Raw genomic sequence first — 17516 nt, 5'->3', positions numbered from 1 at the left:
CAGCAATTCCCCTCTCTCCCTGAGCCCTGTCCTGCAATCCATATCCATCCATGCTCCTCTGTCCCCTGCCCCCTCCATTCATCCCCATTCAGCAATTCCCCTCTCTCCCTTAGCCCTGCCCTCCCATCCATGCTCCTCTGTCCCCTGCCCCCTCCATTCATCCCTATCCAGCAATTTCCCTCTCTCCCTGAGCCCTGCCCTGCAATCCATATCCATCCATGCTCCTCTGTCCCCTGCCCCCTCCATTCATCCCCATTCAGCAATTCCCCTCTCTCCCTTAGCCCTGCCCTCCCATCCATGCTCCTCTGTCCCCTGCCCCTCCATTCTTCCCTATCCAGCAATTCCCCTCTCTCCCTGAGCCCTGCCCTGCAATCCATATCCATCCATGCTCCTCTGTCCCCTGCCCCCTCCATTCATCCCTATCCAGCAATTCCCCTCTCTCTCTGAGCCCTGCCCTCCCATCCATGCTCCTCTGTCCCCTGCCCCCTCCATTCATCCCTATCCAGCAATTCCCCTCTCTCCCTGAGCCCTGTCCTGCAATCCATATCCATCCATGCTCCTCTGTCCTCTGTCCGCTGCCCCCTCCATTCATCCCTATCCAGCAATTCCCCTCTCTCTCTGAGCCCTGCCCTCCCATCCATGCTCCTCTGTCCCCTGCCCCCTCCATTCATCCCTATCCAGCAATTCCCCTCTCTCCCTGAGCCCTGCCCTGCAATCCATATCCATCCATGCTCCTCTGTCCCCTGCCCCTTCCATTCATCCCCATTCAGCAATTCCCCTCTCTCCCTTAGCCCTGCCCTCCCATCCATGCTCCTCTGTCCCCTGCCCCTCCATTCTTCCCTATCCAGCAATTCCCCTCTCTCCCTGAGCCCTGCCCTGCAATCCATATCCATCCATGCTCCTCTGTCCCCTGCCCCCTCCATTCATCCTCATTCAGCAATTCCCCTCTCTCCCTTAGCCCTGCCCTCCCATCCATGCTCCTCTGTCCCCTGCCCCTCCACTCTTCCCTATCCAGCAATTCCCCTCTCTCTCTGAGCCCTGCCCTCCCATCCATGCTCCTGTCCCCTGCCCCCTCCATTCATCCCTATCCAGCAATTCCCCTCTCTCCCTGAGCCCTGCCCTGCAATCCATATCCATCCATGCTCCTCTGTCCCCTGCCCCCTCCATTCATCCCCATCCAGCAATTCCCCTCTCTCCCTTAGCCCTGCCCTGCAATCCATATCCATCCATGCCCATCTGTCCCCTGCCCCCTCCATTCATCCCTATCCAGCAATTCCCCTCTCTCCCTGAGCACTGCCATCCATGTCCAGGTCCTCTCTCCCTTGCCCTCCCACCCATGTCCAACTGCCTGCCCGTCCTGACGCCCTCTTCTCCCCCCAACCAAGGATCCTTTTTCTTTTAAATTTACCTGACCGCCGAGTCCGCATGGACAGCAGCGTCACTGAAAGCGCTCCTCCCCTCCCGAGCCCCGACGTCTCTAGCAGAAGCTTCCTGATTTGTTCGAGGGCGGGACACTGAGAATGAACGAATCAGGAAGCTTCTGCTAGAGACCTCGGGGGGACTCGGGAGGAGAGAAGCGCTTTCAGTGACGCTGCTGTCCATGCAGTCGGATTCTGGCGACGGAGGTTAGGTAAATTTAAAAAGAAAAAGGATCCTTGGTTGGGGGGAGAAGAGGGGCGCCAGGGCGGGCAGACAAGTGGCGGTAAGCATGGCGCGGCCCTGCCATGCTTACCTTGCTTGTTGCTTACCCGGCTCTGAGAGGAGGCTGACTGAGGTGCACCGTGCGGGGCTTCCCTAAGCACGGGGCCCAATGCGGCCGCCTCGGTTGCCTCGGCCTAAGACCGGCCCTGCAGGTACTTTATTTTGTACCAGGGGCAATGGAGGGTTTAGTGACTTGCCCAGAGTCACAATACCTTAATACATTTGCACTATTCTCTCTTCATTAATCGAAGGGTTTGCTAAAAAGAGCATTAGTCAAGAAATTAGAGATGCCATCTCTAACTCATTAAGAGAGGGTCACAGCCATTTGAAGGTTCTCTCACATTCTCTGAGCCCCTTACAAGGAGGTTTAATAAGACAGCAGACGACATGAGCCTATTTGGACCATTTTGTGGACGTAAGCCAGTGGGCGGAGCTTGCCATCATATTGAGTGACCTCAACATTCGCAGACGCTGTTGAAAATAATAGCAAACTTGTGAGGTTTACATGGGACCTTCCGGATCTAAGTACAACCTTAAGACTGGAGTGCGTCTTTGTTTTGACGGCTGCTGCTTACAATATGCAGTGATCACCAGCCATAACCAAGTGCTGCGATTTTCTATTTCCCTCTTTCCGTGGCGAATCTTCAAGGAGGTTAAACCAAGGTGGTGTAATAGACTGGAGTGGAAGTGAGCCTCAGGGCCGCCGAGAGTCTGGGTTGGGCCCAGGGCAAGGCCGCCCACGGGGCCCCCCCCCCCCGAGGTCATCACCGCCACAGTCCCCACCCCCTCTGTCCGCCACCGGGCCAGGCCCCCTACATTGAAATCATCACAGCGCCTCACCTGTCACCTCACTCCGTGACTGAAAGAGCAGCCAGCAGCGGCATATCGGATTAGCCTCCCTTCAGGCCTTCCCGCCCTTGCGGAAGTTACATCAGATGAGGGCGGGACACAGGAAGGGAAGGCCCGAAGGGAGGCGAATCTCAGTTGCTGCTCCTGGCTGCGCTTTCAGTCATGGAGCGAGGTGACAGGTGAGGTGCTGTGATGATTTCACTGTGGGGTCCTGGCCTGGTGACGAACGGTCGACGAAGCCGAGGGCGGGTGAGATTGGGGACTGCAGCGCCGGGCCACCCTTGGAGGCCCAGGCCCGGAGAATTTTGTCCCCCCTGCCCCCCCCCCCCCCCCCCCCCCCCCCCCCCCCCCCCCCGGCAGCCCTGGTGAGCCTATCTAGTCCACTGTAAGTAAGGAAGACATTTGATTAATTTCTGTTTCCACTCCCCGCGCAGCCGTCATTGCTGTTCACTCGAAACACAGCAAGCAAACCTGTGAGCTGCTGCATCCACGTTGTCGTTGTTTATTGTCGGTCCATCTGTAACAAGTACTGTCTAACAGTGTTTTTGTTGGATAGGCAGTGCCTTACAGGGTGAAGGAGAAAAGACATAATTGAATATCACTAAAATAACTTCAAAAATTATTGTAGCTAGTAGAAACAGCCATTATAAATTCTGTAGTTTGTAGTCATTTTTCTTCATTGTGCTTCTATACAATTCAGATGGCCAGATTTCAGTGAGAATATTCTGTTTCCTGATGGGTTCATCTTAACTGGTTGTAATCTGCCTTGGGAAGCCTGGTATTTATAAAGACGATGGAATATATTGAAATTAAATGGAAGTAGAATTAAACTCTCCTTTCATTGAGGCATATGAAATCACATTTTCATCTGTTTTGTAGACGTTTGCCTTTTAGATACACAAATGAATTATTCTGTTTTGGAACATGTTTCAGGGGCAAGTGGTTTTATAACTCCAAATAAAAATAAATATTTTGTTTCATGTAGATCTCTTTTGTTTAAACATAACTAAATGGGCTAATAGCCCCTAATGCAGTCCAGTGGTTTTCTTATATTTTGTTCTTGTGATGTCTTATACTGTGCCAAAACTGAAAACTCTTATCTCCTTGAGGTTAAATGAGGGGATATGGGATGAGCTTATCTGGTCCACAGGAGACAGTATGACTATAAAGTTGAAGCCGGTCCCCCTACAGCAGCCATCTCCGTTTGTCAAAAACAAAAGCAAAGTAGATTTGCATTCTCTCTTGTTAGGGGATGTGGGGAGGGAGAAGACTAGGAGGAGTTGTGGGGGCTTAGCTGGTGGAATTTTCAAGGGTCTGTGAAGGGGGAGAGGGTTATTTTCAAAATATATTTGTCATTACTGCAGAAGCTGCTTTGTTATTTCCAGTGCTGTATTGTGGTTTTCATTGGAGCGCTAGATGCCTACTTTTTTCTTCATGATGACAATAAAGATAGTCCTCTATAAAAATACTTGCAAACGTTTTAATGCCGCTGGGGCTCATTTTCAAAGCACTTAGCCTCCCAAAGTTCCATAGAAACCTATGGAACTTAGCCTCCCAAAGTGCTTTGAAAATATGCCTCTATGTGTGTCATTTATTTAAATGTCATTTATTTTAAAGCTTCCCCTATGAACTTATAACATAAAATTTTAAATCAGCAAAACAGCATTACAAATTACTGTTCCTGCTAGACACAGCAGAAACTCTCTTTGCATATGTCCAAAACTTTCTGGAAGGGCTGCTCACACCTAAATCCAGCTGTATTCATTGTCTGAGGGGCAGCATCCACCTAGATTCAGCTCTGTTTCTCATCAGAAGGGCCACATAGTAACATAGTAGATGACGGCAGAAAAAGACCTGCATGGTCCATCCAGTCTGCCCAACAAGATAAACTCATATGTGCTACTTTTTGTGTATACCTTACCTTGATTTGTACCCGTCCTTTTCAAGGCACAGACCGTGTAAGTCTGCCCAGCACTATCCCCGCCTCCCAACCACCAGCCCCGCCTCCCACCACCAGCTCTGACACTGACCGTATAAGTCTGGCCAGCACTGTCCCCGCCTCCCACCACCGGCTGTGCCACCCAATCTCGGCTAAGCTCCTTAGGATCTATTCCTTCTGAACAGGATTCCTTTATGTTTATCCCACGCGTGCTTGAATTCTGTTACCGTTTTCATTTCCACCACCTCCCGCGGGAGGGCATTCCAAGCATCCACTACTCTCTCCGTGAAAAAATACTTCCTGACATTTTTCTTGAGTCTGCCCCCCTTCAATCTCATTTCATGTCCTCTCGTTCTACCTCCTTCGCATCTCCGGAAAAAGTTTGTTTGTGGATTAATACTTTTCAAATATTTGAACATCTGTATCATATCACCCCTGTTTCTCCTTTCTTCCAGAGTATACATGTTCAGGTCATCAAGTCTCTCCTCATACGTCTTGTAACGCAAATCCCTTACCATTCTCGTAGCTTTTCTTTGCACCGCTTCAATTCTTTTGACATCGTTCGCAAGGTACGGCCTCCAAAACTGAACACAATACTCCAGGTGGGGCCTCACCAACGACTTATACAGGGGCATCAACACCCCCTTTCTTCTGCTTGTCACACCTCTCTCTATACAGCCTAACAACCTTCTAGCTACGGCCACTGCCTTGTCACACTGTTTCGTCACCTTCAGATCCTCAGATACTATCACCCCCAAGATCCCTCTCCCCGTCCGTTCCTATCAGACTCTCCCCGCCTAACACATACGTCTCCTGAGGATTTCTATTCCCTAAGTGCATCACTTTGCATTTCTTCGCGTTCAATTTTAATTGCCAAACCTTAGACCATTCTTCTAGCTTCCTCAGATCCTTTTTCATGTTTTCCACTCCCTCCCGGGTGTCCACTCTATTACAGATTTTAGTATCAACCGCAAATAGGCAAACTTTACCTTCTAACCCTTCGGCAATGTCACTCACAAATATATTGAACAGAATCGGTCCCAGCACCGATCCTTGAGGCACACCACTACTCACCTTTCCCTCCTCTGAGCGAATTCCATTCACCACCACCCTCTGGCTTCTGTCCGTCAACCAGTTCCTAATCCAGTTCACCACTTCGTGTCCTATCTTCAGCCCATCCAGTTTATTTAAGAGCCTCCTGTGGGGAACCGTGTCAAAAGCTTTGCTGAAATCTAAGTAGATTACGTCCATAGCTCGTCCCTGATTCAATTCTCCTGTCACCCAATCAAAGAATTCAATGAGATTCGTTTGGCACGATTTCCCTTTGGTACGATTTCCCTTTGGTAAAACCATGTTGTCTCGGATCTTGCAACTTATTGGCTTCCAGGAAATTCACTATCCTTTCCTTCAGCATTGCTTCCATTACTTTTCCAATAACTGAAGTGAGGCTTACCGGCCTGTAGTTTCCAGCTTCTTCCCTATCACCACTTTTGTGAAGAGGGACCACCTCCGCCGTTCTCCAATCCTTCGGAACCTCTCCCGTCTGCAAGGATATATTAAACAAATCTTTAAGAGGACTCGCCAGAACCTCTCTGAGCTCCCTCAATATCCTGGGGTGGATCCCATCCGGTCCCATGGCTTTGTCCACCTTTAGCTTTTCAAGTTGTTCATACACACTCTCTTCCGTGAACGGTGCTCTATCCACTTCAATCTCATTTGTACTTTTTGCACTCCATCGCGGTCCTTCTCCAGGATTTTCATCTGTGAAAACAGAACAAAAGTATCTATTTAGCAAATTTGCTTTTTCTTCATCGTTATCCACATACACCAGGATCGTGGTATATTTGGGATCAGAAGGGCCGCATACACCAGGATCCTGCTGTATTTTCGATCAGAAGGGCCGAATACACCAGAATCCTGGTGTATTTTCGATCAGAAGGGCCGAATACACCAGCATCCTGGTGTATTTAAGATCAGAAGGGCCGAATACACCAGGATCCTGGTGTATTTTCGATCAGAAGGGAAGAATACACCAGGATCCTGGTGTATTTTCAATCAGAAGGGCCGCATTCACCAGTATCCTGGTGTATTTTCGATCAGAAGGGATGAATACACCAGGATCCTGGTCTATTTTCAATCAGAAGGGATGAATGCGGCCCTTCTGATCCCAATTACACCAGGATCCTGGTGTATGCGGCCCTTCTGATTCGATATATACCAGGATCCTGGTGTATGCTGCCCTTCTGATGAGAAACAGAGCTGAATCTAGGTGTATGCTGCCCCTCAGACAATGAATATAGCTGGATCTAGATGTAAGCAGCCGTTCCGGAAAGATTTGGACATATGCAAAGAGAGTTTCTGCTGTCTAGCAGGTACAATAATTTTTAATGCTGTTTTGCTGATTTAAAATTTTATGTAATATGTTTATTTATTTGTTACATGTGTATCCCACATTTTCCCACCTATTTGCAGGCTCAATGTGGCTTACATAGTACCGTAAAGGAGATCGCCCATACCGGTATGAACAAATACAGAGTGATGTTGTGGAAGATTAAAGTCCATGTGTGACAGACACATTGGAGAATCGTAAGGAGGAAGAGTTATGTCCAGTATGAGCTTTGGTTTCATTGTGTTGCAGGGTTATGGCATTTAAGTTGGATCGTTAGAGTATGCCTTTTTGAACAGGTTAGTTTTTAGTAATTTCCGGAAGTTTAGGTGGTTGTATGTTGTTTTCACAGTTGTGTGCTTATATAGGAGAAGCTGGATGCATAGGTTGATTTGTATTTGAGTCCTTTACAGCTTGGGTGGTGGAGATTTAGGTATGTTCATATTGATCTTGATGTGTTTCTGGTTGGTATGTCTATGAGGTCTGTTATGTATCCTGGGGCTTCACCGTAGATGATTTTATGAACCAGGGTGCAGATTTTGAACGCAATACGTTCTTTGATTGGGAGCCAGTGCAGTTTTTCTCGTAGGGGTTTGGCGCTTTCGAATCTCGTTTTTCCAAATATAATCCCGACTGCTGTGTTTTGAGCAGTTTGGAGTTTATGAGTTGTTCTTGGCATCCCGCATAGATTCCATTGCAGTAGTCTAGATGGCTTAGTTCCATAGATTGTACCAAGTTACGAAATATTTCCCTGGGGGAATAAAGGTTTAATTCATTTGAGCTTCCACATTGAGTGGAACATTTTATTTGTTGTAGCTTTCACTTGGCTCTCTAGCGTGAGATTTCGGTCGATTGTAACTCCGAGAATTTTCAGGCTGTCTGAGATAGGGAGGGTGTAGTCTGGGGTGGTTATGTTTTATTTATTTATTTATTTGTTGCATTTGTATCCCACATTTTCCCACCTATTTGCGGGCTCAGTGTGGCTTACAATAAGACTTGAATAATAGAAATACATTTGTTACAACTAAGTTATGGATTACATTGAACAGAGTTGTGCGAGGCATTCGAATATCATTGGTAGTATAACAATGGGACAACAACATAGAAACATTAGAAAGAGACAATGGGAAAAAAGGGCATTATTAGGCGCCTAGACATATAGTGTACATAGTTCCGTGGACGAATGTATGGTTGACTGGATAAAGGAATGATGGATCAGAATTGGATGTGTATTGCATTGTGAACAGTGAGTGGTCTCTATGTGTTTTGGCTCTTTCCATAAGTTTGTTCGAACAGGTGTGTCTTCAGTAGTTTACGGAAGGAGGCTTGTTCGTTGATCATTCTTAAGTTACGTGGTAATGTATTCCAAGACTTCGTGCTCTTGTAGGAAAAGGTTGACGCGTGTATCGTCTTGTACTTCAAGCCCCTGCAGGTTGGTGGGTTTGTTCATGTTGTATTGGGATGAGAAGATGAGGCAGTGTGTTTTTTCTGTGTTAAGTTTTAGTTGAAATGCATTCGCCCATGAGTTCATGATATTCAAGCTGAGTTTGATTTCATTGGTGATTTCTGTTAGATCATGTTTGTATGAGATGTATATTGTGACATTGTCTGCGGAAAGGGTTAAGGCCTTGATTGGATAAGGACTTGGCTGGTGGGGTCATCATTAGGTTGAAAAGGAGCAGTGATAGTGGTGATCCTTGAGGTACTCCACAGTCTGCTTGATATGTTCTAGTAGTTCATAGGGGAAACTTTAAAATAAATGTCATTTTTGTAAAATGTTAAAAAATGACACACATAGGTATTAAAACTTTTGCAAGTATTTTTATAGAGGGCTATCGTTATTGTCATCATGAAGGAAAAAGCAGGCATCTAGCGCTCCATTGAAAACCACAATACAGCACTGGAAATAACAAAGCAGCGTTTGCAGTAATGACAAATATATTTTGAAAATAACCCTCTCCCCCTTCACAGACCCTTGAAAATTCCACCAGCCGAGCCCCCACAACTCCTCCTAGATCTTCTCCCTCCCCACATCCCCTAACAAGAGAGAATGCAAATCTACTTTGCTATTGTTTTTGACAAACGGAGATGGCTGCTGTAGGGGGACCGGCTTCAACTTTATAGTCATACTGTCTCCTGTGGACCAGATAAGCTCATCCCATATCCCCTCATTTAACCTCAAGGAGATAAGAATTTTCAGTTTTGGCACAGTATAAGACATCACAAGAACAAAATATAAGAAAACCACTGGACTGCATTAGGGGCTATTAGCCCATTTAGTTATGTTTAAACAAAAGAGATCTGCATGAAACAAAATATTTATTTTTATTTGGAATTATATAACCACTTGCCCCTGAAACATAATAATCCATTTGTTTATCTAAAAGTCAAACTTCTACAAAACAGATGAAAATGTGATTCCATGTGCCCCAATGAAAGGAGAGTTTAATTCTACTTCCATTTAATTTCAATATATCCCATCATCTTTAGAAACACCAGGCTTCCCAAGGCAGACTACAACAGTTAAGATGAACCCATTAGGAAAAAAGATATTCTCACTGAAATCTGGTCATCTATATTGCACAGAACAGTGAAGAAAAATGACTACAAACTACCATTTACAATAAAATTTGAAGCTTTATTTTAAATTATATTCATAGTAACATATAGTAAATGATGGCAGATAAAGACCTGAACGGTCCATCCAGTCTGGCCAAGAAGATAACTCATTTTACATGGTATGTAATACTTTATATGTATATCCGAGTTTGATTTGTCCCTGCCTTTCTCAGGGCACAGACCATAGAAGTCCGCCCTGCACCAGTTTTATTCTCCAAATGCCGGTGTTGCCACCCATGTCCGCTAAGATTCCATAGATCTATTCCTTCTAAACAGGATTCCTTTGTGTTTATCCCACGCATGTTTGAATTCCATTACCGTTTTCATCTCCACCACCTCCCGTGGAAGGGCATCCACGTATCCACCACCCTCTCCATGAAAAAATACTTCCTGACATTACTCCTGAGTCTGCCCCCCTGCAACCTCAATTCATGTCCTCTAGTTCTACCACCTTTCCGTCTCCGGAAAAGGTTTGAATGCGGATTAACACCTTTCAAATATTTGAATGTCTGTATCATGTCACCCCAATTATGTCTTTTATCCTCCACCTTGTAAGACTTGCCAATCCAACTGAAACAGCTTTAGGCTTGTAACAGATGGATCAACAATAAAGAACTACAACGCAGATGCAGCAGCTAATAGGTTTGCTTGCTTTGTTTTGAGTGAATGGCAATGACGGCTGCGCAGTGGGGGGGAAAGGAAATAGAGATTAACCAAATTGGCTTCCTTGCTTACAGTGGACTAGATAGGCTCACTTCCACTCCAGTCTATTGCACCTCTTTGTTTAACTTTCTAAAAGATTTGTCCAGCGCTGGGTTATGGCTGGTGATCGCTGCATACTGTAAGCAGTAGCGGCCGTGAAAGCAAAGAAGCGCTCCTTCTGTCTAAACCTTATTTTAAGCTTGAGAACGCCCGATCCGCTAAGTTACACTCCCTGTGACGTAATGTTACCGTCGCATGGAGGATCGCAACTTTTAAGGAGGACAAGATTGGTAAGGAAATAGCAGGATCCAGGGAGAATAATCCTCAGCGTTAAATACATCAGCTGTCTTCTTCTAAAAACATTTATTTTGGAGGATATATGTAAAATGTCCATATGTAAACGACTAGGCAAAGAAAAAAAATTAACTTTTAAAGGTTTTTAAATCGAATCCGGGAGGATCACGCTGTATCCATTTTTTACCTTTTGCCTCAGGTGAACGATCTTAATTTTTTTTTTAACCCTGTCACAGGATCATCAACAATTTACATGATTCTACCAGCATCATTATGATAACAGCCCTCTTTGTATACATTTAAAATCATTTGATAATCTCACAAGGAACTCCCAGGAATCTCTTCCGGCACAGCACTGTTAAGATTCAAGGGAAAGTATTTGTGCCTACAAAGGCAGAAAATACCCAAGTTTCACCAATTTTGTCTCTATAATTATTATTAATATTTAATATTAATGATCTTAATATTAATAATAACAATACATTTATTTTTGTTACATTTGTACCCTGCGCTTTCCCACTCATGGCAGGTTCAATGCGGCTTATCATCATCATCAAAAACCAAACACATGAACAGAGGGCACTAGAAATTTGGAAGCAAACAACATTTAAAATATTTTTAGGAATGTTTTATTTATTTTGAAAAATGTTAACATATCAGTGAGCTGCATCTGGTTTAAGAACCCTGGTAGAGACCCAGCAAACCAAATCTAGCTTTTTGGCTACACTAAGAGGCTCTTTTACTAATCCACAGTAGCGCTTTTAGCTCACAGTAGAAATCAGCTGGTGGTAAACTCCAAGATGCCCATTATATTCCTATGGGCATCTTGGCATTTACAGCCAGCTGATTTCTAACGTGAGCTACAAATGCTACTGTGGCTTAGTAAAAGACCCCCTAAACGTGTTGAAAAATAGAATTTTTTCTTAAAGAGTTCAGTGCTCAAAAGCTCTGTATAAAGGAACCAATGCTGAAATGTTTGCATTGACCTGTGAAAAAAAGCCTTAAAAATGCAGTTTGTTTATCTTTATGATTCATTGTTAAAAACAAGAACTTCTGTGTGCATAGACATTTTGTTTTGTTGTGTAAATGCTAATCTGCACAGAGGAGCTGAATGTTTCTCTGTTGGAATTGACAAAGCACAAAGCAAGGCAGCCAGGAAAAACACACCCTTCTCCAACTTTGAAAGCAAACAATTCACACTCACAGAACCAACGGACTAAACATTTGTGTTCAAAATGCATGGATAGTAAGAAAAACAGATTTATGTAACATGTTCCACACAAAGAAATTCAACAAATACAGATTAAATATGTAAACAATGATATGCATATATACACATGGTATACACAGTGGAGGGAGGTGCAGCTAGAGGGCAGATACAGAGCTTCTAAAAGAAAGATTAAGTGCAAAGAGGTTACAAAACACAATCAGGGGCATAGCTACAGTAGAGGAAACCTGGCAAAACGCCTAGGGCCACAATAGAACATACCTGGCAAAAAGCCCAGGGCCAATCACTGTCTCGCTTCCAGATATTGCTGCAATAATTGCTGCTGCAGTGTTGGCACTTGGTTAGGTGGTTGGGCGGGAGAATCTTTAGTCTCTGGCCGAGGCCCATCCATTCCTAGGTACATCTTCAATATGATCAATATAAATTCAGGGGATAAGTGTACCTCAGAGCTTGTAGCCAGCTCAAACTGCAGCCCCTTTTCTCCCTTCCCCAGTTCACTTAATTCCATGTACAATCTTAAGATCTCAGAGTACTAACCAGCTTCAGAAGCATATCAAAATGTACAGCTTTTGCTAACACTCCTCTGGCATGGCAGAGGTTGTTGCATGTCAGAGCAGAAGTTCAGAGCTTTTCTTATTTTGTAGCTTACTTTATTATTAAACATTGCTCATTTACCAGAAAGATTGTACAACCTGCTCTACAGGGCTGACCAAAGAAAGAATTCATGTAAATTTTCTACTATGGCCTTGTCCTTCTCACGAGCTCTATTTACCTCATAGTCATCTAGTGATTCAACTGACTTCCTCAAAGGATTCTTGCTTAAAATGTTCTTGAAAATAGTTTTTGCATCAGTGATAAGCTTCTTTTCACATTTTTTTCTTATAATGCTTTATATTAGATGCCAATTGAAACAATCTGTGGCTGAAGCCACCTGATAATTTTCAGCTGAAACTGAATCTGCGGCCAAAATGTGCTGCTTGGTTTTCACTAACGCCAGAAACTGAAACCACATGAGGTCTAATCTGTGCTCTGCTCTCTCTCCTTTCCTCCCCCTCCCCCCCCCCAGCCCCTCCATGTGCCTCCTTACCACCCACCCACAGGCCCTCCTAGGCCTACCTTACAATTCCTGGTGGTCTAAGGTTGTAGTCAGGGCAGGAGTGATCCCTAGTTACTCCTGCCCATGTAAGTTTTGCTCTCAAAATGGCTGCCATAACGTCTACTTTACAATTACAAAATGGCTGCCTTGACTTCTAGAGGCAGTCTCAAGAGATATTATGGCCGCCATTTTGAAAGCCGAGCCAGCATAGGCAAGAGTGACTAGGGATCGCTCCAACCCTGACTATACTCCTAGACCACCAGGAATTTAAGTTAGGCCTGGGGGGGGGGGGGGGGCTGTATCTACTTAGAGGATGAAGGGAGGGAGACTGAGGCTGGCTGGCTTCTCCTCTTCAGGGATAGGGAGAAAGAAAGGAGGCTTGCTACTTCTGTTCAGGAATGGTGTTTCAGCCATGCCTGAAAACAAGCAGCGGGTTTTAGCTGAAAATGAAAACAATTCAAAAGGCATTTTTCAGTGAGACTGATAACATGCCAAAAATGGGATTTGGGTAAGTTTCAGTACCAAAACTGAAATTTGGTCAACCTCTATTTTACATCTATCTTGCCAGTGCTTATTCTCCTTCATATTTTTCTTTATTTTGGATCTTTTTTTCCATCTTTTAAAGATGCTCTTCTGGCTTTAATTGCCTCATTCACTCCATTTAAGCACGCTGGCAATCATTTAACCTTCCTTTAGCATTAAAAAATATATATCACACATTTTATTTCTCAAGATTGCATATTTAGCAGTGTTGAAACCTCATGAAAACTTTTAACTTCTGGAAAGGTTTGATTCCAGGGTCAGATATTCTGCCATCCAGGCAGCACTTACAGCTCTGGAGAAGGGAGACCCAGCCATTGGGCAATGGTGACACATAGTTGATGGACTTATTGCCTGAAAGGAATCATGCTTAGTGATATGCAGTTGATGACAAGTTAGACTAAGTTATGTATGTATGTGTGGAGGGAGGAAGAATGATAGGGAGATAGTAAATAGGGAGAAAAGGCTGGGTAGATGCAAAGGAAATGCATTGTCCATTGCCCAACAGTGGCTGTTTTGGTGGAGCTAGAGGCCCAAGATGAGCAAGCAGAAACTGCTGGGCTAAAAAAGGCTTACATAAACACAACATTATAACACTTAGTAACATTGCAGCTGTTGGTATGCAGGGACCATTTTGCCCACACTATGTTCCTAGTTGAACATATATCACCGTTGACCATATTCAATCTCTGGTCAGTTCTTTCTCTTGCCCTTTCCAATATCCAATGTATCTGTCTCAAGTACTGGAATCATTTTTTTTTTCGTTTAGATGATGGACCCCTGATGAAGACAAAGCCAAAACTTGGCCAAGTTAGGTCCCTCCTCAATAAAACCTGTTTTGGTGAACTCTCATCTGTTCTTCATTCCCTGGATCACCTTTGCTGTCTGTGTTACTTCTGCAGAGGTTCTTTTGTTTTCTCCCAGGATCCCTAGACCTCCAGAGCTATTAAAGGTAGGCCTGGGGGGAGGGGGAAAGCGACTAAAAGGATTGGAGATAGGGGTAGGGTTCTTGTTGGGCCTATTTATACTCTTTGGTTAGTGGGAGCTGCCAGGTAGTGAATTTTAGCTGCAGTGCCTCTTACTGCATTATAACTGGATCTCCTGTATTTCCTTATACAGACCTTTTCCTTGAAACCTGACATTGCAAACAATGGCTCTCAGCTATAGTCTTCAGGAGTATATGAATCTAATAAACCAATCAACATGATATATCTGATTCATTATTTGTTCTTCTTTGTGCAATGTCCCATTATTTTTTTTCAGGACTACTTCAGCATAGTAGAGGAAAATCTTCAGATCCTGGAGTTGTCAGGGCAGCTCCATATCCATATCAATTTCTTAAAAAAAAAAACACAAATTCTATGAACAAGATACCATTCCATCGCCAATACAAAATGCATTCCTTCTGATTCTTTGGGGGAGTGGGAGGCAAAATTAAATGCTTTTAAACAGGTTAACATAGATTTACTTGCTAAAAATTGTTTTTGATTGTTGCTCCACGAACACAACTAATACTGTGTACAGTGGAATAATTAAACAAACATAGAGGCCCTTTCACTAATTAATTAATGTGTGGGTTACTGTATGGTAACTGCTAGTGCACAACCATGTGTAGAAGTTACCAAGCGGTAACAGTGCTTTTTATGTTATGAGGTATGGATTAGGTGTGGAGGTGTTAGGAGGCACTAAGGCCCAGATGCACAAAACCTAACGAGCCCACAACTTGCGTTTTAAACTGGTTCCAGCCAGTTTAAAACGCAAGTAGTTCACCCCGGGCATGCACTAAGGGCATTTTCCCTGACACGGTAGCAGGCAACGAAAACGGAATGCAAATGATTGGAAAGTTATTATAACGAGCTGCACTACCGTTGCAGCCCATTATAATGAGATGCACTACCGTTTTTCCGATTCCATTACCGTAGGAACCCTAACGAGATGTCTGACCTCTTGTTAGGGCTCCTGTGAGGGAATCGGAAAAGGGCCCCCAAAAAAGGTAAAAAAGAAAAAAAAAAAAGCAGGGAGCGCATGTGAGGGGTGTCCTTTAAGGACGTACTCTCCCTGCGCTTCTGAGAGACGTATTTTTTTTCGCATTTTTTTTTTTAGCTCTGCCGGCGCTGGTGTTTTTTCCCCCTTCTATTTTGTCTTCGCCGCCCCTCCACAGCAAAACTTTTATGTTTTCCTGGTTGCTGGAGAATCGGGATGTCCCTTTAGATTAGGCTCCACTTCCTGGTCTCTTCAGCCAATCAGAGCTCGTTTCGCTGACAACAGCCAGCTAAGCCCGCTTTGATTGGCTGAAGAGACCAGGAAGAGGAGCCTAATCTAAAGGGACGTCCCGATTCTCCGACTCAGGTACCGAAGGACTAGAGAATGCAAGTGAGCTACAACGAGTAGCTCATTTGCATTCCCTATCGTTGATGCATTCCCGTTCCCTACCGATTCGCTATGGAATCGGTAGGGAAAGCGAATGCTACATACCTGTAGAAGGTATTCTTCGAGGACAGCAGGCTGATTGTTCTCACTGATGGGTGACGTCCACGGCAGACCCTCCAATCGGAAACTTCACTAGCAAAGGCCTTTGCTAGTCCTCGCGCACCCATGCGCACCGCGCATGCGCGGCCATCTTCCCGCCCGAACCGGCTCGTGTTCGTCAGTCCCATATGTAGCAAGACAAAGACAAGGGAAGACACAACTCCAAAGGGGAGGCGGGCGTGTTTGTGAGAACAATCAGCCTGCTGTCCTCGGAGAATACCTTCTACAGGTATGTAGCATTCGCTTTCTCCGAGGACAAGCAGGCTGCTTGTTCTCACTGATGGGGTATCCCTAGCCCCCAGGCTCACTCAAAACAACAAACATGGTCAATTGGGCCTCGCAATGGTGAGGACATAACTGAGATTGACCTAACAACTTATCCAAGTAACTGAGAGTGTAGCCTGGAACAGAAAAAACATGGGCCTAGGGGGGTGGAGTTGGATCCTAAACCCCGAACAGATTCTGAAGCACTGACTGCCCGAACCGACTGTCGCGTCGGGTATCCTGCTGCAGGCAGTAATGAGATGTGAATGTGTGGACAGATGACCACGTCGCAGCTTTGCAGATCTCTTCAATAGTGGCTGACTTCAAGTGGGCCACTGACGCTGCCATGGCTCTAACATTATGAGCCGTGACATGACCCTCAAGAGCCAGCCCAGCCTGGGCGTAAGTGAAGGAAATGCAATCTGCTAGCCAATTGGATATGGTGCGTTTTCCCACAGCCACTCCCCTCCTGTTGGGATCAAAAGAAACAAACAATTAGGCGGACTGTCTGTTGGGCTGTGTCCGCTCCAGATAGAAGGCCAATGCTCTTTTGCAGTCCAATGTGTGCAGCTGACGTTCAGCAGGGCAGGAATGAGGACGGGGAAAGAATGTTGGCAAGACAATTGACTGGTTCAGATGGAACTCCGACACAACCTTTGGCAAGAACTTAGGGTGAGTGCGGAGGACTACTCTGTTATGATGAAATTTGGTGTAAGGGGCCTGGGCTACCAGGGCCTGAAGCTCACTAACTCTACGAGCTGAAGTAACTGCCACCAAGAAAATGACCTTCCAGGTCAAGTACTTCAGATGGCAGGAGTTCAGTGGCTCAAAAGGAGGTTTCATCAGCTGGGTGAGAACGACATTGAGATCCCATGACACTGTAGGAGGTTTGACGGGGGGCTTTGACAAAAGCAAACCTCTCATGAAGTGAACAACTAAAGGCTGTCCTGAGATCGGCTTACCTTCCACACGGTAACGGTATGCACTGATTGCGCTAAGGTGAACCCTTACAGAGTTGGTCTTGAGACCAGACTCAGACAAGTGCAGAAGGTATTCAAGCAGGGTCTGTGTAGGACAAGAGCGAGGATCTAGGGCCTTGCTGTCACACCAGACGGCAAACCTCCTCCATAGAAAGAAGTAACTCCTCTTAGTGGAATCTTTCCTGGAAGCAAGCAAGATGCGGGAGACACCCTCTGACAGACCCAAAGAGGCAAAGTCTACCCTCTCAACATCCAGGCCGTGAGAGCCAGAGACTGGAGGTTGGGATGCAGAAGCGCCCCTTCGTCCTGTGTGATGTGGGAGGGAAAACACTCCAATCTCCACGGTTCTTCGGAGGACAACTCCAGAAGAAGAGGAAACCAGATCTGAC

The sequence above is a fragment of the Microcaecilia unicolor genome, chromosome 6 (genome assembly GCF_901765095.1).
Source record: "Microcaecilia unicolor chromosome 6, aMicUni1.1, whole genome shotgun sequence".
Classification (NCBI taxonomy): domain Eukaryota; kingdom Metazoa; phylum Chordata; class Amphibia; order Gymnophiona; family Siphonopidae; genus Microcaecilia; species Microcaecilia unicolor.
Note: the sequence above shows the minus strand (reverse complement) of the source record.